Raw genomic sequence first — 25674 nt, 5'->3', positions numbered from 1 at the left:
ATCACTTCTGAGATGTCATCAGCACTTCTGCTGCTAGGGAGTGTGCTTAAAATAGCCTTGTATGCACAGAGACATGCCTTAATATAATGAAAAAAAATTTTTTTTTCCATTTTATGTTTGATCAGGTTTAGGTTCCCTTTAAGTTACATTTCTTAAAAAAAAATTATACCTTTCCTTTTTTGCAAATTTTTAGAATAAGAGGCATATCTGCTGAGACAAAATCTCATCACAGTGGTATCATTAATGTGAATGCTTTAGAAACCTTTTCAGAGTTATTTTTTCTTTTTAAAAACAGAGTGATAGTTTTCCTTGTTAACTAAAAAAAAAAAAGGCTCCTCTTTTAGGACCTAATCCAAAGCCTGTAAAAGTCAGTTGGAGTCTGCGTTTGGAACAGGCCCTGGGTCAGATGGCAGTTCTCAAACAGCAGGCAGGAAAGCAACATTTATTTTAGGCAAAAGAAAACTATCATAGCAATAGCAGACCATGTCACATATCCTAAGAGTCTGCATTTCATAGGAACATAGACCTGAGGTCCATGTAGTCCAGTATCCTGATTCTGACAGTGGCCAGCATCAGATACTTCAGATGAAGGTGTAAGAGCCTCGTGGTAGGCAGATGTGGGATCATCTGTTCCCATATACATTTCATTCTGCTCTTTAATAGTTAGAAATTGGCTTAAGCTCTGAAGTACAAGGTTTAATATCCCTTCTAAAAAGTTGGTGTCATTAATTATGATAGCTCTAGCAACTCAATTTCTGCCCTTGAATTAATACCACATATAGTTTTATTTAGTAAAATTTGCTCAGCTACCATAACAGCAAGTAGTATTTGCATGAAACACACCTCCCTGGTAGCAAGTGAGAAAGGGTTAAGTAGCTTCTGCTGACTTGTTGGGACAAGTGACTAGTTACCTAAGCTGGAGATAAGTCAGGTAGGACTGTAAAAAGATGTGAAGAGTCCTGTGGCACCTTAAAGACTATCAGATGTATTGGAGCATGAGCTTTCGTGGCTGAATTCCCACTTCATCTGGTTCTCTGGAAACAGCAATCAGGATGAAAGAAGAATAGCCCAGTAGGTCAAGTAGAAGCCTAAGACCTCACTTAAGAGAGGTTCAATTCCTTGCTCTACCACAGAATTCCTGTTCAAATTGGTTAGTCTCTCTGGGCCTCTCCATTTGTAAAATGGGAAACACCTCACACAGAGGTGTTGTGAGTAGAGCTGCACAGACAGTTTTTTGTTTTAGGGGCTGAACCGAAAAATAAAAATAAATCAGATTCAAATCAAAACCAATTTTAAAAAAATTCATCAAATTGAAAAAACTTGAAAAACATTTCATTTTGAATTGACCAAAACTTTTCATTTGATTCAAAGCAATTTTTTCCAACTTTTTCATTTCAGTTTGACTGGTTATGAATGTTTTTTCACCCTTCTTTGTATTTTGTTTTGTTTTTTATTTGGCCAAATTTGAAAACAAAATGCCATTTCAAAATGAAAAGCTGAAATGAAACATTTTGACATTTTTTAAATGAATCATTTAAAATGAAAAAGTCAAAGTGAAATGTTTAGTCTTTTTTCTAATGTTTCTTATTTTATTTCAGCCAAAACTATTTATTCAATCTGACCTGAATTTGTGAATAGTTTTGGTACCACAAAAGTACATTTTTTGGTTAAAACAAATCATTACTTTTACTGAAACAAATTCACTTAGCTCTTATTGTGAGACCAAATGCATTAAAGCTTTTATGATACTTGGATGCTATGGTAAGAGGGATTGTAAAAGTACTTAAGATAGGTATTTAGATAGGCAGAGAAGGATACCCAGGACACAATCCTAGGTAAAAGGTTTGAGCAGAAACTTTTTAAAATCTTACTCTTTTTTAATAAAGCCAAATCCCTGGAAAACAGGTCATTTGGACTCTGCACAGCATGTAGAGTGCATTCGTGGAGTAGTCTGAGAAAGATGCAGGCTCAAAAGATCCACATAAACCATATTACAAATGTTAGTTTCGCTTTAGCCACAAAAATCAAGGATCCCAGTAACGAGGATTCCATTGCACCTTTAACTTGCGCTTGGTCCTGCAGTTCTTTTCCATGCAGAACTCCCATTGGTTTCACTAGGAGTTTACTGTTGGAAGACCAGGTTCAAGGAGTTTGTTTCCCTATACGTTTAGATATTATAACCTATATAGGACAGTCTATTCAGACTGTTGTTTGTAAGTTCAAGTCCTTTGGCACATAGTTCTGACCTGCCTTTCACAACAATGGACGTTATACTATATGGAGAGAATGTGGTCAAATATTTTTTACTAAAATATGGGCTCTGTAATCCTTTGACACACACACACACACGCATATATATATACACACATTCCAGTAGCATCAATGGGAGCTACAGGCTAATATTCATCCAAACACACTCTGGTTCCAGTTCCCTTATCCTTGATCAGGAAAATCTCCCATTGGCTTTAGGAGGCCAGTAGGAATCTTTGATTTTGTCAAAATTGGGTCCATTAGGGACAAATTAATGTACTGTAAATGTCACAGGACTCTTAGACCTGTAAAAGCCATTGTGCTATGTTCAAGATACAAATGGAATTATAATGTAGAAAGCTTAGTGATCTGGTCAATTTCCCCAATAAGCTAACGAGAGTTGTGCCTCCAGGAGAGAATAAATCTCATAGTGACTACTCTTATTTTATTAATTATTTAGACTTTGCCCTGAAATCACAGTGTTCGAGGGACGGGTGGTTAGGATCAAGTGTCCCAGTTTGGAACCATTTTTATTACCACTGCTAGTTATACCAAGTGACTAACCTAGACTGTAAAATCTGCAACACAAGAACTTGTCTGTCCGTGTGTCCAATAAAGGTGCTTAACATCACTTTTAGGAGATACAAATACATAATAATGATGATGATTTTTTTCCTTTTCTTACATAGTGTACACAGGGGCTGTTTGACTTGCATGTACTATTTCCATCTTCATTCCCTTTCTTTATTTCTCTATGTGCCCTATTTGCTCTACATCTGTCATTTTTATTCTACATTTTTCACTCTGCTTATTTCTTTCTTTGCTCTCCATTCTGTACATTGATCTAATTTGTTTCTTTCTTCCAACTCTCAGCCTTACTCCCTTTCAATTTTCTCCCTATCAGGTTTTGCTGGTACTCATGATATTACAGGAACATGTCATTCAGAAGATTTTTTTTTAAATTAAAATGATACAGGAATGATTCCTCTCTGGAGGAACACATCCAGTCTGATTTCAAGTGTTCAACTGTAGGAACTGGGGGATGTAATGCTCTAGGCAGGATTCTGGCTTATGAATCTAAGGTCTTGTAACCACATAAATGTCCCTAACTATGAAAAATTAGGATAAGGGAGGAGGGGAAATACATATAGGCAGAAACCTCTCTTCATTGATGTTTCCCAAATGTTCTTTAATTGAAGGTGATATTTACTTCCAAAGTCACTAAGTCTTTCTTGCCTTCAGTGGTCCTATGCAAATACTGAGCAAATTGACCATCCTTGAGTTTCGGCCACATGAATTTGCTCAAGTATAAGCATCGGAGATCAGAATACAGTTCCTTGTCTTTGTTTTCAATATCACAATCAAGTAGTTTACATTACACACTTATAACCAGATATATTCTGCTTTAAAAATCACAGCCATTTAAAAACTACCAAGGTCCAAAACAGCATCCCACATGGTCACATTTTCCCTGTTATCTCAAAAAGGCCAAACTGAATATCTGAAACAAAATAGCTCCTGGGCTGGAATCTTGTATGCCAAGTATTAGCCTCAAGCAAATTTTTACAGCGGGGATACTTAACCTGTAGGTAGAGCTTCATAATGGGAATACTGCCAGACCCTTGACTACAACCAATGCTACTGGGCACCAATATAATATTTAATTTACACTTCTTACAAAGCTAGCAATTTTTTGTTAATCTCACCGCCTAAGTGAAAATCTCATCCCAATTCACTGCCCTCATGAATTCATCAATGGTCTTTTAACCACTGCTGTGATTTTCAAGTGGAAATAATAAAATGGCAAGAGTTAAATATTAATATTTAGTTCTTGCATTGTGCCTTTCTTTGATACCAATTACAACTTGAACTTCACCTAACTGAAAAAGACTGCAGACTTCACTCAATTAGCAGTAATAGGATTAAAACATAGCTGTGGAACTGAAGATTTAAATAGAAAAAAAAACCTGGCAAATACTGCATGTACCAAATTAATCTCAAAATAAATATGCAGCCTTGGGTAAAAAAAGTGGAATGTAGAATGTTGGAGGGGAGGGGAAGTTTTCTTTTTGACAACTGCTGCAATTTACAATTTGTGGATTATGATTCATTTAGAATAGTATTTTTCTCCATTTGGCCTAAGCACTCTTGAAATAGATATTGCCAGTCAAAGAAGGTTTCCTCACACGCAACTGTGATGCAACTTGTTATGCTGAAATAGTGTCCAGTTTTGCGCATCACATTTTTATTTATTAAAAGGATTTTTTATGGTGCTTGTCTCTGTGAAACTGGAGCATCACACAGACATACATGAATTTATTCTAACACCCGCCCCCCGAGTATTCGTTTACCCATTTTACAAGTGAGGTGCAGAAATTAAAGCTGTGTATTCATCTGCACTAGAGAATTGAAACACTGGTATTCGAGCCAGTGGACAGCACTGATGTGAGTACCATCAGTATTGCATGTGTCCATATTACCCATGCAGTTTTGGCTGCACATTTACTCTGCATCTACACTTGCTGTGTACTACACAATTGCAGTTTCTGTCCTCTGTGTACCTACTGCACAGTTCCCTGAATCTTCCCTGAATCAGTGGATTGAGGGAGATTTTTGAAGGGCTTTGGGGTGGCTTTTGGCATTGTGGCAGAAGATATCAGTTTGCCATAACTCACTGGGAAGCTCCCATCATTGTCTGCCCCTAAGTACCAGTGCCATTTCTTGTCCTTGTCTCAAAACAGAGGCCAAGATACATAGTCTGTGTTCATTCCTTGCTCAGCAAGAAAGGTTTTGCGTGGAACTTCAGTAAAGCAGTCATAAGGAGACACGTCATCTGCAGCAAGGTAGTACAAGTAATACATGTAGAGATGAGGAACAGAGACCAGCAGCTAATGGCATTCTGGTTGTAATGGCCATGTGCCCCCAGGCCTGGAATAGCTGACTCCATGCAGTATGGTATAAATGGTCCAGAGAACCACAGTGACAGATGAAGCAAGTTGCTCTAGACATCTGGAATGAGTAGCAATGGCTCTATAACTCCAGAATCTGGAAAGATTTTTTTTGTAGCTCATTGGCCCCAACCTAGTCATGTCAGACCAACCAGGATGAGTGTTCTACTCGCTATAGAAAAGTAAGTGGCAATTTCCTGAGGGAAGCTGATTAACCTGGTTGGTTACTGGACATTCGGGGAGCGGTTTGGGGTTAGGAAGTTCATAGTGGGCGATGTTGTCAGGAAAGTGGACAAGTCAATACATAGCATGGCCAATATGCCAGAGATCAATGAGGCTTTTGAACAAACATGATAGCTTCTGCTTGGGCAGTAGAGACAATAGGAGGGATGAATACCGGAAGCAAGTGGAGGCTAAGGAAGTAGAAACTTCTTGGGGCAGAGGCAAAGAGGTACTCGAGGATACATCTACCCTTTTACAAATACTAATGACAGCATTCATGAGGACCAGGAATATTCCCTCTCCAGCCGCAATAAAAGGCTGCATACCTGTTGCAGAAAATCTCTTTGTCCACCAATTTCTTGTCCCCCTGAACTAGCTTGGCTACAGCCTACATTGTTCTGTCTGGTTCTTGAGTCCCACAGATAAATCATGAGATCATGGCAACATTTCAGTTGTATTCCAATGTGACTTCAAGTACTTCTGGAGAATATCTGGGATTTATTTTCTTCTCCTCATCCTTCTTGCCCCTCACGACTGCATTGCAAGGCACCTCAAGCTGAGTGGAAGGGTGATTTGCGAAGATTTGGTCTTTTTTGGGGGGAAGGGGGGGGAAGAAAGACCTTTTTTTCTGGCCTGACCTATTACTACTGTCCAAGGCTTTGTTATTGTTGACCCTAAAGTCCTTTGATCTCTGCCAGAAGATAATAGTTATGCAGCACTATTTGTATACTAACGTGACTCTGTGCCATGAAGATCAGAAAGTAAACTAGACAGGCAACTTATGTGGTTGGATGCATTGAAGAGGAAGAATGTTTGCATCTTTCAGGCTATTACACTATGCTCAGCCTGGCACTGGACTGGCAGAGATCACCAGGACAGAGGAGGACATGATCGTTAGCATTGCTCAAAGCAACCCTAAACTAAACAGTGGTGTGAATACCTGTGCATCAATGGAAATAATTGTATTTTTGGGGTATGAGATTTGTTACTGGCATGGCAGGGAGAGCAAATGGTGGTTAGCATATCAGATTTCTCCAGTGTAGAAAAGGTCTAAGTAATTTGTTAATTGTGTGGACAAAGTATCTATGGCACTATCAGGAACAGAAGCCCGATTTTCCAAGTTCTACTCCAGTGACTTAATTAGAAGACCTTCATTTCAAACTTCTACCTTTCAAGGGACATAGATTCAACCACCTACCAAAATTATAGTCTCAAACCACTGCATGTGGGCTCACACCACTGACCAGTGCATGAAGACTTCAGGATACAAAAGTTTATCTGGATAACTTTCTAGCTGACAGATCCCAACAGGAAAAAGCAAAAAAAAAAAAAAAAACCCAAAGAAAAAGATCAGACATTTAGAGATGATTGTCATTCTTTATAAAGATTAAGGGACTTGCAGCTCTTAAAAACTGCATTCCTGTATTAATCCAAAGGCCAGCCATTGTACAAGCAGCCACAGTGCATGCTGCCAGACACTGCTTTGCTTGTGATCTGAGGCTTGACATGAAGGGACCACCTTCTCAATGGGAGAGAGTTCATTCTTCATATTGGATCATTCTTGGGCCCTCAATAATGCTCCATTTTATGGCAAATATATAAAATTTAATTTGAAAAGAACAATGTTTACCCATGATTTGCAGCCTGAAAAGAGCATAAAAGAGGTGATGAGTCCTTACATTCATGTTTGCACCAGTTGGAGTGGGTAGTTGTAATCTGTGCATTTTGGGATAGGGCTTAATTATGGTTTCAGGTTTATGGATATTTTAGAAAACAAGAAAGCTCTTATAAGAAGAGGAGTCGGTCAAACTGTTAGATGAACTTCATGTTTGATTTGTTAAAGGAGCCCTAGGTAAACTGCTGAGCTAACAAGATGAAGCTCAGAATAATGTACGAGGACAAAATGGATTTTTTAATTTTAATATATTCAAGCAGGAGAAAATAAATAATCCTGATTCTTCTAAGGAGGTGGGCAACCATAAACACATCCAGTAATTTCAATGTTTTCTGGAAAAGTCAAAGCTGGTTTGCAGTCATCTGAGGAAGACCAACCACTGTTAATATGATTACTTTCACCTCCGTACTCATTATGCCTAGATCTAGCCTGAGAGCTCAGTCTCTCACTTTCATGAGTAGTATAAAATTCTGCCACAAAATTTAAATTAAAAAAAGCAATTATTCATTGGATCCTAATAACCAATAGTTTATTTCCCTACATTTGATTTTTTTTATTCAGTGATAGTTCTGACATCCAAAGTGTCAACTAATTGCACTGACAATGAAATGGGATCACCACAGCACAGCCTTTATGCATTTGTCCTAATAAATGTCAGTTGAAGCTCAACCACTCACTTCACTAGATGCTAATTTAGACTGAATACCACCAGCTTTCTAGAGAGAAAGATTTTGCTTTAAATAAGATTAATCTCACAAGTGAAGTGTAACTTTCTTTTCTTTATAATAAAGGCCTTTGGTTATCCATTAAATCTGAATTACAGGTTTAACAAACACTTGCATAAGAATCATTAATATTATCCTTCAAAATTTGATATAATTACTAATTCAATGAATGCTACTTAATAGCTTGGAAGTCAGGTCTCTTCAAAAATTCAGTTACCATAGCTTTTGCCACAGTGCAGCAGTACTGTAATTGCAAAGCTCTTTTTCACTATGCTCCTTCAACTTAGCTTTCTCCATACAAGTCCAAAACTTGAGCTGGTGTTTTTCAGATATATCACTAGTGCAGTTTGGTTGGTGCCCTAGTCCATCACACCAAATGCCTACTGTTCATACTCTTCTGATCTGCAACTTCACAGGCCTGATTTACCCTCATTGTCATAGACAGGTGGAAATTGCACCTCCCTGCACCGGTGAAACTGCTGTAACTCAGGAGATGGATTCATGACCAGGAAAGGCAGATGGTGTTTGCACCATCACTCTCTACTTTCACTATGGGAGGATAGCTTTACACTATGTTTGCAGTATCGTAGTCATGTTGGTCCCAGGATATTAGTGAGAGAGGTAATATCATTTATTGGACCACCTTCTGTTGGTGAGACAGACAAGTTTTGAAGCTACACAGAGCTGCTCTTCAGATCTATTACCTCACCCAGCTTGTCTAGCTTTAAAGTATGGCTGTCCTGGATGATTCCATCTGTTGGACCCTTGGCCATGCTCCTTCTGGGCTAGCACCACCCATTTGTGGTGTATACCAGTCGGCTCCAGGACTCTCAGCAGAGAAGGTTTGTGGTGCGCTCTTGGTGGACTTCCCATCCGCCACTAGAGACTCTGAACAGGGGATAGGCTGGTGGAAAGCAGCATATCCTGTGGCTGGATCAAATCTTTTCCTCTCCTGCTCAGCTCTTTCTTCTACACTGTACATCACCTTTTATACAAAGTGCTTTACAATCCGAACAGATGCCAGTTTTACATCCTTAGAGAAGTATTTCATAAGAGAGAAATGACTGTAAATTTTGAACAGACATGATCCAGCATTAATGCTTCCTTCATCTGATGAAGGTGAAGATCATTCTGAACTCTCCTTTTCAGTAGCAGAAACGAGCTAGATTGGTAATCTCCATGCTTTGGGAATTATTGCCCAGAAGTGGGTCAACAGGTATCAGGAGCTATGTGCAGAAATAGAAATTACAAAAATAAAAAGGTCCAAAGAATGGCAACAAAAATGATGATGCATATGGTGGGACTAAAGGACTTCACATGAGGAGGAATTAAAAAGACTAGGCCTATGTAGTTTGGAGTAAGAGGCATAACAAAGGTATTCAAATTAATGAATGAGATAGAGCCGATGAGGCAGGAACTATTATTTGTCCTCTCCCATAATGTAAGCAGAAGCTGAAAGATAACTAATTTAAAATGAATATCATACAAAAATAGATGTGAACACATATATCATTAACTTGTGGGAATCATGGCCACCAGATATTATTTCAGCAAATAGCCTGGCAAGATTTTAAAAAGAATGTAACCACAGTTACATTAGGGTGAATAACTTCATATCATATAGGTTATTAAACTGATCATCAGCTGGAATCAGGAAGAATTGGGCCTTCTGTCCTCCCTCAAAGCAACTGACACTGGGCACCTGTCAAAAACAGAATATTGGACTAGGTGGATCATTCGTCTGTTCCATTATAGATAACCCTTTGCTCTTGTGTGCTATTATTGTAGCTATGCTGTCACAAAGGAGGAATTGCCTTCAGCACAGCTATAACAGATTATGCAGACTCATCTATAACTGTCTTGTACTTATCAGAGGGATAGCCGTGTTAGTCTGGATCTGTAAAAGCAGCAAAGAATCCTGTGGCACCTTATAGACTAACAGACATTTTGCAGCATGAGCTTTCGTGGGTGAATACCCACTTCTTCGGATGCATCCGAAGAAGTGGGTATTCACCCACGAAAGCTCATGCTGCAAAACGTCTGTTAGTCTATAAGGTGCCACAGGATTATTTGCTGCTGTCTTGTACTTGGATCTGACAAACTTTTGAGCAGGATGCACCATCCAAACAGCAATGTATTTAGGCTATATCTGTCTATCTATATGGGGGAATCAAAGCAGCTGTTCTATTAGCTTCTGTGTCTATAGTAAGGTATGGAGACGTGTCAACAATAAGGTGGCTATGATTAATTATAAAAGATACATTCTCATATAGTGCAGACTCCCAAGTGTTTGGCCCAGTATAGTGAGAGTGGGATTTTGTGTGAAGTACATCATGCAAAATGAAGAAAAACATACCACACCACCTGTGGAATTGATTTGATGGGCCATGCACTCATCTCACTGACAGCAAGCCTGAGTGCCCCTGCATTCATGCAGTGCCAATTAGGTGCACATGCAGAGCATGCTCTACCTGAGGAACGGGAGCTTCAAAAGGTGAAGCTGGCCACAAAGCAGGGAGAAGTTTGCTCAAGAGGAGAGGCTGCTAGGTAGCCCACTAACCAGGGCAGCCCAACCTCTCCCCCTCATTTAGGGCAGACAGATGCTGCAGCCCTGCGTGGGGGTGCTCTGGACATCTGCTTTCCCTCAGTGCCCTGTAGCTGGACCTGAGGTCCAGTGCCACAGACTGGAGGTAATTAGACTCTGAGAAGACAGTGGTAGTGAGCACAACTCCAGTGGGGAACAGTGAGCTTGCCCAGGATTGGGGTTCCAGAGGGTAACAGGGACAAAGGACTTAAAGAGATGACAGCAGAGCCCAGGCTGAGAGCTGGCTGACTACAACTGTCTACAATTCTTGAGTATCTGAAGTTTTTATTTCATTTTTTTCATGTATACCTTCAAGAACCCTGAAAAACCTTCAGCTGGTGCATTTTATCTATTTAGATTGTAGTTTCTTTGCGGAAGGGAGTCTCTTACTATGACTCTATGGTGTTTAGCAAACATGGGGACCAATCTCACTTAGGACCTCTAGGCAGTACTAGATTACAAATAGAAATCATAGAAATGTAGGACTGGAAGGGATCTCGATAGGCCATTATCCAGACCATCCTTGACAGATGCCTATCTAATCTGTTCTTAAAAACTTGACAAAAAGTGCTTCCACAACCTCCCTAGGTAATTAGTTCCCGTGTTTAATTACCCTTACAGTTAGGAAGCTTTTATTAATGTCTTATCTGAATTTCCCTTAATGTAATTTAAGCCCACTACTTCTTATCCTGTCCTTAGTAGTTAAGGAGAACAGTTTATCACCCTTCTCTTTATAAGTGCAACCTTTTACATAGTGGAAGACTTACGTCTTTCCTCAGCCTTCTCTTCTCCAGACTAAACAAACCCAGTTTTTTCAATCTAACCTCATAGGTAGGGTCTGTCACAGAGGTCGCCCTGGGCAGCTGGTCCTGGGTCCGCCCTAGCAGCAGCCAGTGCGGCTGGCCCCAGAGACTGCCTGAGCAGCAGTCCCAGAGGTGGCAGCAGCAGTGGTGGGTGGGTGGGTGGCCCTGGGAGCAGCTGGAGTGGCTGCTGCTTTGTGGCCCCTGTCAGCTGGTGCTACTGGCCCTTAGCAGCCCCCCCACCCCGAGCAGTGCCCCTCACCCCCAAGCTAAGATTTACTCAGAGGTATATAGTACAAGTCATGGACAGATCACAGACCGTGAATTTTTGTTTATTGCCTGTGACCCGTCCATGACTTTTACTAAAAATATCCATGACTAAACTGTAGCCTTACTCAGAGGTCATGTTTTCTAGACCCATAATCATTTCTTTTTCTCTCCTCTGGACTTTCTCCAATTTGTCCACATCTTTCCCAAAGTGTGGAGCCCAGAATTGGACACAGTACTCCAGTCGAGGCTGCCATGGACTCACAGGTCGTGCCCACTCTTGGCCCTGTGTGGTCCGTGGGGGGAACCCCCTTCAGTGAGACAGCCCTTCTCAGGCATCCACTCTATCTCAGGGGTTAAGCCCCTCCACCTCCTGGAGCTGCACCTCTCTGAGCCTTAGCATGCCTGTCTCTCTCCATGAGTCCCCTGAGGGAGTCCACTTGCTCTGGACTCCCAGGGCCTCCACTCCGAAAGGGAATAATGCCACGTGTTCTCGAGACTGGAGTGACACTCAGCCAGTGTAAAACAGAAGGGTTTATTGAGCATCTGAACACAGCATAGGAAACTCAGGGCCTGGCCTCCCTCAGCACAGCATACCCCCTTAGTCACAGAGGCCTTATCATTGCTGAGTAGACTGGAAGAATTACTTCTTGTGTCCTGCTTACAACACTCCTGCTAATGCATCCCAGAATGATGTTTGCTTTTTTTGCAACAATTTTACACTGTTGATTCATATTTAAATTGTGATCCACTATAACCCCCAGATCCTTCTCTGCAATACTCCTTCCTAGGCAGTCATTTCCCATTATTTATTTGTACAGTGGATTATTCCTGCCTAAGTGGAATACATTGCATTTGTCCTTATTGAATTTCATCCTATTTATTTCAGACCATTTCTCTGGTTAGCCAAGATCATTTTGAATTCTAATACTGTCCTCCAAAGTGCTTGCAACTCCTCCAAACTTCGTATCATTTGTAAACTTTATAAGTGTACTCTCTATGCCACTGTCCAAATCACTTATGAAGACATTGAATAGAACTGGACACAGGACAAATCACTGCAGGACCCCACTGGATATGCCCTTCCAACTTCACTGTGAGCCATTTGATGTAAGGGACCAGGGTGTAGGCGGTCTGGCCTAGCATTCACAACTGATCTGAGGTCCACATATCAGGGACAGTAGTCAGTTAGCAGGGGTTGGAGGAATTGCTAGAGCCAAGTTCAATAAGCAAGAGTCAGGATCAAAGTCAGGCTGGGGTCAGAGACTGGAGATCAGGAGACGAGGTGAGATCTGGAGTTGTAGCAGGCCTGAATGACAACTTTGTGGGGAAGCCTCCAGGGTTAAGTAGGACACTTGGTCAATCAGAGGGCTACAGAGTACCATCACACTGTGTCCTTTGGGCGGTACTGTCCACAGTGGTCCCTGGATGTTTCTCTGCATGGCCTCCTGGTGGCACTCTGGGAACATCAGCCATCCCAGGCTCTAATCCAAGGGTCTCAAACATGCGGCCCGCGGAGCTCTTCCCTGCGGCCCGCGGAGCTCCCCAGGGCCGCCCAGAGGGGGGGGCAAAGGGGGCAATTTGCCCCGGGCTCCGCAGGGGCCCCCAAGAGAAAAGCGGAGGCTCCCGCCTCCGCCCCTCTCCTGGAGCCTCGGCGCATAGAGCGCCGAGTCTCCGTCCGAGCGCCTGAGCCCCGCCCCGATCCGAGCCGCATGGGGAGGTGGCGGTGCTGGGACCTCTGGGCTGAGCGCTGCGCTCGGCATGGAGCTCACAGCCCCGCCCCCTCACCACGCGGCTCTGAGCGGGACGAAGCTCAGGCCTCACCGGAGACGCGCTCGGGTAAGGGGGGGGGGAAGCGGGAGCCGCCGGGGCCGGGCCGGGGCCTGGGTGGGAAGCGGGACCCGCCGGGGCCGGGGCCGGGCCGGGGGGGGGGGGATGGGAAGCGAGACCCGCCGGGCCGGGCCGGGCCGGGGGGTGGGGGAGGGAAGCGAGACCCACCGGGGCCGGGCCGGGCCACGGGGGGGGGGAAGGGAAGCGAGACCCGCCGGGCCGGGCCGGGGGTGGGGAAGGGAAGCGAGACCCGCCGGGGCCGGGCCGGGCCGGGGGGTGGGGGAGGGAAGCGGGACCGGCCGGGGTGGGGAAAAGAGGGACCCGCCGCTGCCGAAGCGCAGCCCGGTCTTCGGCGGTGGGGGGCCCCTTCTGTTCCGGGACCCGCCGCCTAAGTGCCCCGCCGCCAAGCCACCAAACAGCTGTTGGTGGCGCTTAGCACTTTCCAGGAGGGAGGGGGGAGGAGCGGGGAGCCGCGCGCTTAGGGGAGGAGGTGGAGAAGAGACAGGGCAGGGGCGGGGCCTCATGGAAGGGGTGGATTGGGGGTGGGGCCAGGGGCAGCAAGGGGGCGTGTCAGTGATGCGGCCCTCGGGCCAATGCACTAGTCCTCATGCGGCCCTCGGGGTCATTTGAGTTTGAGACCCCTGCTCTAATCCATGGATGCTTACAAATGGTAACTATTCTCTGTGTACAGTTGTCCAACCAGCTGTGCACCTACTGTATAGTAGGTTCATCCAGGCTATGTTTCCCTAGTTTGCTTATGAGAAGGTCATGTGAGACAGTATCAAAAAATCTTTCTACTGTCAATGTACATCACATCTAATGCTTTCCTCCCTATCCATAAGCCTTGTTACCCTGTCAAAGAAAGCTATTAGGTTGGTTTGACATGATTTGTTCTTGACAAATGCATGTTGACTGTTACTGGTTATCATCTAGGTGCTTATAAATTAATTTTTTTGATTATTTGCTCCATTATCTTACTGGGTACCAAAGTTAAGCTAGGTTGTCCTCATTGCCCTTTTTACATATAGGTGCTATATTTTCCTTTTTACAGTCTTCCAGGATCTTTCCTGTCCTCCATGAGTCCTCAAAGATAATCACTAATGACTCAGAGATCTTCAGCCAGTTACTTAAGTATTCTAGAATGTATTTAGTCAGGCCCTACCAACTTGAAGACATCAAACTTGTCTAAGTAATTCATAACTTGTTCTTCCCTCTTTTAGCATCAGATCCTACCCCATTTATGCTGATGTTCACCATGTTAGTTGTCTGATCACTGCTAACCTTTCTGGTGAAAACTGAAACAAAGGCATTTAACACTTCGGTCATTGCTCTGTTTTCTGTTATTGTCTTTCCCTCTTTATTGAGTAATGGGCCTACCGTGTTCTTGGTCTTCCTCTTGCTTCTAATGTATTTGTAGAATGTTTTCTTGTTACCCTTTATGTATCTAGCTAGTTTGATCTCGTTTTGTGCCTTGGCCTTTCTAATTTTGTCCCTACATGCTTATGTTTGTTCTTTTTACATTCATCCTTTGTAATTTGACCTAGTTTCCAATTTTTGTATGACTCTTTTTTTTTTTTTACTTGTAGGTCACTGAAGATCTTCTGGTTAAGCCAGCATGGTCTCTTTCAATCTTCCTATCTTTCCTACATACTGGCACAGTTTATTCTTGTGCTCTTAATGTCTCTTTAAAAAACTGCCAACTCTACTGAACTCTTTTTTCCCCTTAGACTTGCTTCCCAAAGGATCCTACCTACCAATTCTCTGAGGTTGCTAAAGTCTGCCTTCTCAAAGCTCATTGTCTTTATTCTGCTGTTTTCTCTCCTAACAGTCCTTAGAATCATGTGAACTCATATTTCCACACAAGCGGCCTTCCACCTTCAAATTCCCAACCAGTTCCTCCCTATTTGTCAAAATCAAATCTAGAATAGTCTTTCCTCTAGTCACTTTCTCCACTTGCTGCAATAAATATTTGTCTCAAATGCATTCCAAGAACTTATTGGATAATCTGTGCCCTGTTGTATTATTTTTCCAACAGATATCTGGGTAGCTGAACTTCCTCATCACAACCAAGTCCTGTGTTTTGGATCATTTTTCTAGTTGTTTAAAAAAAGCCACATCCACCTCTTCTTTCTGGTTAGGTGGTCTATAGTAGATCCCTACCGTGACATCACCCTTGTTTTTAATTTATTTTATCTTTACCCAGAGACTTTCAACAGGTCTGCCTCCCTCTTCTATATCAACTTCAGTGCAAGTCATCAGGGGTAGGCAACCTATGGCATGTGTGCCAAAGGCAGCAAGCAAGCTGATTTTCAGTGGCACTCACACTGCCCGGGTCCTGGCCACCGATCCAGAAGGCTTTGCATTTTCATTTAATTTTAAATGAAGCTCCTTAAACATTTAAAACACCTTATTTACTTTACATACAACAATAGTTTCGTTATATATTATAGACTTATCGAAAGAGACCTTCTAAAAACGTTAAAATGTATTACTGGCACACAAAACCTTAAATTAGAGTGAATAAATGAAGACTCAGCACAGCACTTCTGAAAGGTTGCTGACCCCTGGTACACACCATTGATATACAAGGCAACACCTCTTCCCTTTTTTTCCCTGCCTGTTCTTCCTGAACAAGCTATACCCTTCTATACCAATATTTCAGTCATTTGAATTATCCCACCAAGTCCTGTGATGACAACTATGCCATAGTTGTGATCATTCACTAATATTTCTTATTCTTCCTGTTTATTTTCCACACTTCTTACATTAATATACAAACATCTAAGATGTTCATCTGATTTCTCCTCTGCATTCCCTCTTGTTTCTCTTTTGTCCCTGCTATGATTGCCCGTGTTCTGAGCCTTCATCCAGGCCTCCCTGTTTTGAACTGACCTGTGGGCTTTTGTCTTCTGCCCCCATCAAACCAACCTTACAGCCCACCTCCCTAGGTTAGCTAATTTGTATCTGAAGATACTCTTCTCTTTCTTGATAAGTCGATCACATCTCTGCTCAGCAATCATTCTTTTTGGAACAGCATCCCCTGATCAAGGAAACAAAAGCCCTTCTAGTGATATCTTCTGCACAGCCAAGCATTCACCTGCAAGGATGTGTCTGGCTCTGCCTGGGTCCCTGCCCTTGACTGGATGGATCAATGAGAACGCCACCTGTGCCCTCACCTCCTTCACCCTCAGTCAGGGTCATACCTTGCAATATCATTAGAGCACACATGGATGAGCAGCATGGGGTAGTAGTCAGGGGGCCGGATGATCCTTGGCAAACCTTCCGTAATGATTCAGATATGGGTCCCTGGCAGGCAGCATACCTCAGGATGCCAGGTCAGGCCAGCAGATGGATGCAACCATCCACCTTAGAAGGGAATCACAAACCACCACAGCTCTTTGTTTCCTTTTGGGAGTGATGGTCGTGATTCTCCCCTCTTGGGGGTACATGGCTTCTTCTCCTCCTCCATCTTTGGGGGAGACTCCTCATGACCCTTATTGCCAAGGCAGCATACATACTATTTATCTCTATGGAGGGTGGATTGGGAGCAGGAGTGGAGCACTGCCTATTGCCAGAAGTAATCAGCAGCCAGCTTCCTCCCTGTGAAGTAGCAGTTTCTCCCCTCTTCCCGCCACCCCCCACTCCCAGTGGTGCTATTGCATTGCTCTCCAGTTGGATTGCCTCCTCAACCATGCAGGTCTCCATATGCGTATCTTGAATGAATTCCTCATGTGCACAGATACTCACAGCCTCACCACCTCCTCCTGACGCTCTCCCACCTCCTTCTTGAGAGATTTTACCAGTAGGAACCTCTTACACTAGATGGTCTCCCCAGCCCGGCTTTCTATGATGGGGAAATGCAGGCTACAGTCTTTGCAAATCCACACCAGGACCTGGGTAAAGGTATCCATGGTCAGATTCTCTGTAAGGACACAGGTGCAGGAGACAGGAGCAGTGTTGGCATTGATAATGCTGCCTTTCCAAACCATGATGATTTTATTCTCTCTCCTTCCTACAAACTTCCTCTCAAACTCCCGTTTGCTGGCCTGTTTGCTAGCTCCTCTTGGTCGATTAGCGTCTTACTTTTAAGCCCTTCTCTCCTAGGTCAACCCTGCCCCCTTATCAACACACCAGCAGAAGGGGAGTCACAAGGATGATCAAGGGTCAAAGGATAGAAGGCTGGAGCCTTGCTAGTCCACACTCAGCTAGTGCACACTTGCTAGTGCACACTCAGCCTCTGGCCCCCTGTCCTACACAGTCCTCAAAAGCACAGTCCCCAACAAACCACACTGTAAACTTTAAGCAACCCAAAAGAGAAACCAAACAGACAGACAAGCTCACTCACCCCAAGATTTAGTGCTTGCTCCTTCTTCATTGGGGGATCCCCCTCTCAGGCTCCCGTTGCTGCCCCCTGTTCACTAGCTAAATAGGTTACAAACACTTTGACAGAAAAGGCATCGCCATTGTTACTAAGATAACAAAATATTTTTAAAAGGCTACAGTTCGTGCTAAGTCATCATATTATATGCACTGATCTGTTTATGAACATGACTACTTTTGTAAAAGGAACTTGCTGATTTGATTGCATCACAAAAGACCAGGGGCAGGGGAGAAGGGGATCCCACTGACTAAAACAGGAAGTAAGGGAGGGGAGAGCATGGCTCTATCCATTTGCTGTTGTCAACTGCTATCTTAACAAAAGAAAAGATACTGGAGACTTCTTAAGTAATACTTAACTTGTGTATTATTAACAGGAAAACCACCCAAAACATTACTGACTGGTTAAAAAAAAAAAAAGCAAATTCTGGGGAGGATTTTCTACATGGTGTCATGATGCTAGACAGGGATTTTCAGAAAAAATGCCTGTACAGCACAGTCCAAGAAAAAGAAAGCAGCCTCACAAGCAGGGGGGAGGAAATGCAGGCATGATTGTATGAAAAACCCCTCTCAACTTCACAAAAACAAACCCAAAGTTACTTATTTTACACTAGTTTGGCTAAGCTCACTACAGAATGACCCCCCTGCCACCCCTCACCCCATACAACAATATGGGTAACTTTGCTTCCTACTCCAAAGTTCCTACTATCATATAATTTTTTTACACTTAGATGTATGAACTTAATTTAACATCCATAACTCCAATCTGAATAATTTTTCTGTTCTTATCACGCTGTTTTTAGATGCAGCTCAGGAATACAGTTTTCCCTGCATTCAAACTGACCACTTAGAGTTACACAACAACATAAAAATGGCCATACTGGGTCAGACAAATGGGCCATCTAGCTAAGTATCCTGTCTTCTGACAGTGGCCAATGCCAGATGCTTCAAAGGAAATGGAACAGAAGAAAAATCAAGTGATCAATCCCCTGTCATCCAGTCTCAGCATATAGCAGTCAAAGGCTTAGGGACACCCAGATCACAGGGTTGCATCCTTGACCACCTTGACTAATTGTCACTGATTGACCTATCCTCCATGAATTTATTTAATTTTTTTTTAACCCAGTTATACTTTTGGCCTTCACAACATCCTTTGGCAATGCATTCCACAGTTTGAATGTGCATTTTGTGAGGAAATACTTCCTTTTGTTTGTTTTAAACCTGTGTCTCTTAATCAGGGCTTTTATTAGCAGCAGGACACCCTCCAGTGCAGTGATTCTCAAACTAGGGCTGCCGCTTGTTCTGGGAAAGCCTCTGGCAGGCTGGGCCAGTTTGTTTACCTGCCGCGCCTGCAGGTTCAGCCAATCGTGGCTCCAGGCCAATGGGGGCTGCAGGAAGGATGGCCAGCATGTCCCTCGGCCCACGGTACTTCCTACAGCCTCCATTGGCCTGGAGCGACAAACCGTGGCCAGTGGGAGCCGCGACCGGCCAAACCTGCAGACGCAACAGGTAAACAAACTGGCCCGGCCCGCCAGGGGCTTTCCCAGAACAAGCGGCAGCCCTAGTTTGAGAATCACTGCTCCAGTGCATGACTGCATGTCTGAGAGCTTACTAAAGGTGGACTTACACTGCAATGTGTGTGCATATTTTTCTGGTTTACTCAGCCATTTCAACTGTTTCAACATATGTCCACAGCATGTGTAAGGGTTAAATTAGTCTCCTCAACAACTTTGCTTGCACTGAGTCTGACGCAGTACCACATACAATGTAGTCTTTAATGAGCAATTCACACAGTTTTCCAAATTCACAAGTCATTCTACTGCCAGTTTTAAATCAGTCATGTATTGGTGTATACTTTCCCCATCTATCTGACTTCTGAGTGCCTCCCATATGTGACATTTCTTCGTAGTGCACAGTATGCTTACAACTTATTCTTTAAGATCTGTATTTTTTTATCTCCTGCATCAAATTGAACGCTTCTTAAATGCTTTTGCTTCTTAAACTGCTACATGAAGAAGGAATGCTGTTTGCAGCCATTCATCTTTGTTTGCACCACTCGCAATTCTGTACTGCTCAGATCTTTGCTTCCACTTTCTCCAGTTTTCTGCTGCATTTCCTTCAAACACAAACTTTCCCAGAGGCTTTAGTTTGTCCTTTTTTTCCCCCAGGTTTGTTATATTCTTCTTACTTTTTGTTTTGTTCTGGCACCATGTAATAGCTGTTCCCAACTTGCTATTCTGACATAAGAAAAAATACTGGAAACATTTTAAGTAACAGTAAACGCTTTACTTAACTTGTTGTTTGCGAAGAACTGTACATAGGTGTTGCTGGCATGCCTGTGAAGTGTAAGCCATGTGCTTCTTCTGATAAGGGTCACTTACACAGTGATTCCTCCATCCCACACTATTGGTAACTTTAACAAAGTTTCTACTATCATTACACCTACCATGATCACTTTATTGCAACTACTGTATGTCAATAAATATCAATATGTTTATATTTATGGGAACCTCCATACTGTGTATGATGAAGACTCACTAGTCAAATTACATAGATCTAGTAACCACCCCAAACACACCAAGAAATCTGTTATCTACAGCCAGGAAGTCAGATACCACAGAATATGCTCCGAGGAAAAAGTCCAGGATATACACCTTAAACACACTCAAAACTGCCTTCACCAAACAAGGACACTTCACTAGAGAGGTAGATCGCATCATGAACAGGCCACCCAAATACCATGAAAGAGCCTGCTTCACTACAGAAATACCCCTCCCCGCCCCCGACCTCTAGTTCTCACCTACTACCCACACACTGAACCCATACAAGGTAACATCAAACAACTACAACCCCTACTTGATGGGGAGCCCATCCTGAAAGAAGTCTTTCCTTCTTTCAGGATGGGCTCCCAGGACCAGGACACACCAACTCAAAGAGGCACCAGACCCTGCCAGAACAACAGATGCAAAACCAGAAGACATATGTCCACTGCTACAATGATCAACACCCCCCCCACAACACATCTTTCAAGATGCTAGGATCATACACATGCCTATCACATGTGGTGTACCTGGTCCAGTGCAGTAAATGCAACTATATGAAACCAAACAATCACTAGGCTCTCGAATGAACTCACACAGGAAAATGATAAAAGACAAAAACACTGTATCACCTGTGAGTGAACACTTTTCACAAAATGATCACTCTATATTCAATCTATCAGTCGTCATCCTGAAAAGAAACCTGCACAACACTTTCAAAAGATGAGCCTGGGAGCTTAAATTTATAACTTTGCTAGACACTAAAAATCATGGACTGAATAGAGACACTGGATTTCTGGCTTATTACAACAATCTATAGCCTATTAACAACCCCGCAGTTGCCTTTCCCCTGTATGACTGGAAGGGTGTTAATGGGCCACTTCACTTTGAATGGTCCCTTGAAATACTACTAATGCTAAACCATCTGTTCTACCTTTCATTTAGCTCTGACACATTGTGCCCTGCTCTATGCTACATAAGAACGGCCATACTGGCATCAGACCAAAGGTCCATCTAGCCCAGTATCCTGTCTTCCAACAGTGGCCAATGCCAGGCACCCCAGAGGGAATGAACAGGTAATCATCAAGTGATCCAGTCTCTATCACTCATTCCCAGCTTCTGGCAAACAGAGGCTAGGGACACCATCCCTGCCCATCTTGGCTGATAACACTGATGGACCTATTCTCCATGAACTTATCTAGTTCTTTTTTGAACCCTGTTATAGACTTGGCTGTCACAGCATCCTCTGGCAAGATGTTCCACAGGTTGACTGTTCTGTGTACTTACAGAATTAGTTTGATATAACTACTTGGCTCAGGGATGTGAATAGTCCACTTCCATGAGCAACGTAGCTATACCAACCTAAGCGCTGGCATAGACAGTGCTATGTTAGTGGGTCAACTTCTACCTCACCCACCTTGTCTCTCTAATCAAATTGCAGACATTTGTAGAATCAATGATTTAGAATATTTCAATCAATTGTTTTCACATTATTTACTGTACAATTTCCCCCAAATCTTTTCTCCTGTCCTGTTTATTTCTTTCACTTGCTTTTCTTCCATTGGATTCCCTTCTTCAGTTTCTGCCTTCCCCTTCCATTACCTCATATAATCTGTTCTTCCATTTCCTCCTCCTCTTCCCATTCCTCCACACTTTGTTTTACTCTGATTTTCTTGTGTTTTCTGTTTTATTTCCCTTTCTCCTCTGTTCCTCTTCCCCTTGTTCTCATTCTTTCCCTTTCTGTCCTTTTCCTCTTCTCCCCAACTTCTTTCTCCCTCTCCTCTTTCTCTATCTGCTTCTGAATGCCTGTCAATTGTCTCTCAGACTGACAGGTAGCAAAGATTCCATGTGTTTCATTCAGTAACACTGGGAAAACCAGGATTGTTCCGGACTTCTTATTTGTAGAGTTCCACAGATGTGAAAGGCAGCATTATATAGATCAAGAGCCACCACTGGAAGAGACTCTTATCACTCTGTTCTCTCTCTCAGCCACTCTTCTAGTATGGTATATTAGCCACATAGATTCTTGGAAGAACAGTCCAATGGCAGTTCAGATAGGAAGAGACAAGCTCAGACCTCAGACAAAAGAAGGTTACTCACCCACAAAAACACAAGGGTAAACTGAGTTTTGGGATGCACACTCTTGAAAGCAATTGCTGAGTCACTGATACCAACTTTATGCAAGAAACAGGGGCGGCTCCAGGCACCAGCGCAGCAAGCATGTGCCTGGGGCGGCAAGCTGAGGGTGGCGGCCTGCAGTCGCCGTGAGGGCGGCAGTCAGGCTGCCTTTGGTGGCATTTTTGCAGGAGGTCCACCAGTCCCACGGCTTTGGCGGCAATTCAGCAGCGGGTACACTGAAGGCGCAGGACTGGCGGACCTCTCGCAGGCATGCTGCCAAATCCGCGTTACCAGCAGACCTCCCGCAGGCACACTGCCGAAAGCCGCCTGCCTGCTGTGCTTCGGGCGGCAAAATACATAGAGCCGCCCCTGCCAAGAAAGAAAAGCTTGGCAGAAAGTCAGCATGACTCTCTCATCAAGGATGTAGCAGACAAAGCGGTTCTTCTGCAGTAGTCCAAGTTTGCTTAGGATATTAGTGCAGATTAGATTCCTTTGTGGGGGTGCCATGAGGAAGGCATAAATGGAGTAGAGGGATTGACTGGTTGAAGAAAATAACCTTTGTGACAACTAGAGGATCACAAAAAGCAAGGCTTTGCTTATTGCAGTGAACTGTGGTTGTTGTTATTTAGATGTAAAGAAAAACAAGTTCCCTATACAACGCTCTAGGTGTCCAAACACTTAATTAGAATTGCAATAAAATGCCAGCAGCATTCAAATATTCATTTCAAACAAGAAGTCAGCCAGCCGGCCACCTACAAAAAGACTCCTTTGCACTCCTTCATTGTTCTAGGAAGCAATTATAATAGAAGTTATTCTTATTAGCCAAATCATTCAGTATTTGTGGAGGAAGGCCCATTACAGCAAGTGATTGAAAATGGCTAATAGAGTAATTGTCTTACTTACCTATGCAGAACACAAGATGTAGGGCCATATCCTCAGCTGGTGTAAAACAGAACAGCTCCAATGGAGTCAATGAAGTAATGATGATTTACACAGCCTGACAATCTGACCCATAATATTTTTCTTCACTTCAATATCTTTCTTCACTGTTGTATGGTGATGTGATATGCCAATGAACAGTTCCAACATGCAGTGATTTTATGAGGAACCACTCCCACTGGCAAATTTTCTTCTATACTAAAGCTCAGTGCCCTCTTACAAATCCTTCCTTAAAACCATTATCTGGCATGATGCCTACAAAAAATTGGCAATGGTTAGGCAGCTGCTATGCTGAGTCCAATGCTCATCATGCTGATCAATATCACCCCATTGCTACTTTGTGCCTCCCTTCTCTGTTTGTTGCATCCACTTGCTGTCTTTAGTCTAACAGTACAGTGCAGGACTGCTGCAGCCACCGACTTCCTTTGTGACCTCAGCATATTCACTTAATCTACCCTGTACCTCAGCTCCTCAGAGGTAAAATGAGGATAATACTTCTCTACCTCACCGGATAAAAATCCATTAATGATTGTGAGACACTCAGATATTGTGAGGATAAGGGCCAGATAAGTATACATAGATACCATGAAGTGAACTGTGCCAGACTGGGGGTGGGGGGCATCACTAGGACCTAGAGTGTAGAAAATTGTGTCTGCTGCATATGTATTCTCTCTGCTCTAGATGCACAGAGATGGTGGACTGCTGTGCTGGAGGAAACAAGAGACATAGTAGCCAGGCAGGAGAAAAGGTGAGAGGGAATAACAGAAAGCAGCAGGAGCTGCAGGGAAAGAGAGGAGGAGGAGCCTGGACTGATTAACACCAGCTTCTCAGGAAGCTTCCTGTTTCCTGTTGCTTCCCTGAACCCACTTGAGGAGAGGAGGCAGTCAACTGAAGTAGTAGGAGCCAGTTAGGCCCTTAAGATGCTGATATCTTCCCTCACTCAGGCCCTGCTACCAGCCTGCTTATTTGTCCCCTTCATCTGAGTGTTGAGAGCCACTATAGCTGGCACAGAACAGCAGTCATGAGTGAAAGAAGAAAACGCCCCTCTGGGGCAGCATTCAGGAAAAGAAAGAAAGCAAAGGAAGCTTTTCTATCTAAGCAGGAAGGAGCTCTCATGAAATACATAGACACAAATGTTCACGGTGAGTCTTCCAGCCCCAGTGAGGATGTGAGTGGTGAGATGCCTGATCTTCCAGTTAGTCAGAGTTCAAGTGACCTGGCAGCTACTTCAGCATCCATATCTCCATCTCAAATGAGTGTAACTATGCACATTCCAGAACAATAGTGTAGATCAGAGAAGAGTGTGGTGGAGGCTCAAGAAACAGCTGCTGTTGAGTTTAGTTCCTTAAGTCTAGATGATCCAGGACTGTGGACCCCCTTGAGCAGTAGCCTGAGGGACTTCCTTGTACTGCCTGGGCCACAGCAAGTGAAATACTTCATGTTCCCCAAAGACAATGAAAATAGAAGTTTCCATCCAACACATTACTGGTGTGAAATCCCCAGTGGTGACAAAATGGAGAGGCCATGGCTTATGTACTCAAAAACCCAGAATGCTGCATACTGTTTTTGTTGCAAACTCTTCCAGTCTAATGTTCCAGCCACACTGGGTTCTACAGGAACAAAGGACTGGAAAAATCTGTCTAGAAATCTGGCATGCCATGAGAAGGCAGCAAATCACCAGAGAGTATTCCATAAGTGGAAAGAGCTTGAGATGAGACTAGGTTAAAGGCCACCATAGATGATCAGCATCAAGAGAAGATTGCATCAGAGTCTCTTTACTGGCAAAATGTTCTGAAAAGGCTCATTGCCATTGTGAGAATAATGCTAGGACAGGAACTGTTCATGGGAGAACAGTAGCAGAGGGAAACACTTCCTTAACACTTCCTGTAACAGTTGCCAGTGGAGAACAGAAACATACATAACTTCAAATTTCTGTGTGGATTAGTGTTGTGGCATGACATACTGTTTGAAATAAATGTTGTAAGCAAGAGACTCCAAGGTGTTGACCTTGATATATCTGGAGCAATGGAACAACTGAACAAAGCAAAGTCATACCTACAGTCTTACTGGTCAGATGAGGGATTTCAAAACATTCTGAAGAATACCCAGAAGTTGGCAGAGGAACTTCACACTGAAGCTTTTTTCCCACCCATTCAAGAATACAAGAGTCACGAAAGAAGAAGACATTTTGATGACGAGGCATGGGTTAATCCCATAAGAGACCCCAAACAACAATTCAAAGTTAAATTATTAACCAGGTGCTAGATTGTGCAATACAGTCAGTTGAAGAACGTTTCAGGCAGCTCTAGGAACACAGCAGTATATCTGGGATGTTGTATGATATTCCAAAACTCCTCACTATACCTGAAGAAGACCTACACCAGCAATGCAGGGCACTA

General features: G+C 43.3%; 1 protein-coding gene across 1 annotated transcript in view; it reads right to left on the bottom strand.

The window, feature by feature from the left end:
- The window catches only part of TFEC (transcription factor EC), a 131239-nt gene extending 107901 nt beyond the window's left edge, over window positions 1-23338 (bottom strand). The window contains exon 1 of the mRNA XM_044978985.1: window positions 23240-23338. The gene's annotated coding sequence lies outside the window, so the exon portion shown is untranslated. The remainder of the gene's footprint in view (window positions 1-23239) is intronic.
- Between the last annotated feature and the right edge of the window lie 2336 nt (window positions 23339-25674).

The sequence above is a fragment of the Mauremys mutica genome, chromosome 1, assembly GCF_020497125.1.
Source record: "Mauremys mutica isolate MM-2020 ecotype Southern chromosome 1, ASM2049712v1, whole genome shotgun sequence".
Taxonomy (NCBI): domain Eukaryota; kingdom Metazoa; phylum Chordata; order Testudines; family Geoemydidae; genus Mauremys; species Mauremys mutica.
The sequence above is the reverse complement of the archived record's forward strand: the minus strand, read 5'-3'. Positions and strand labels throughout refer to the sequence as shown.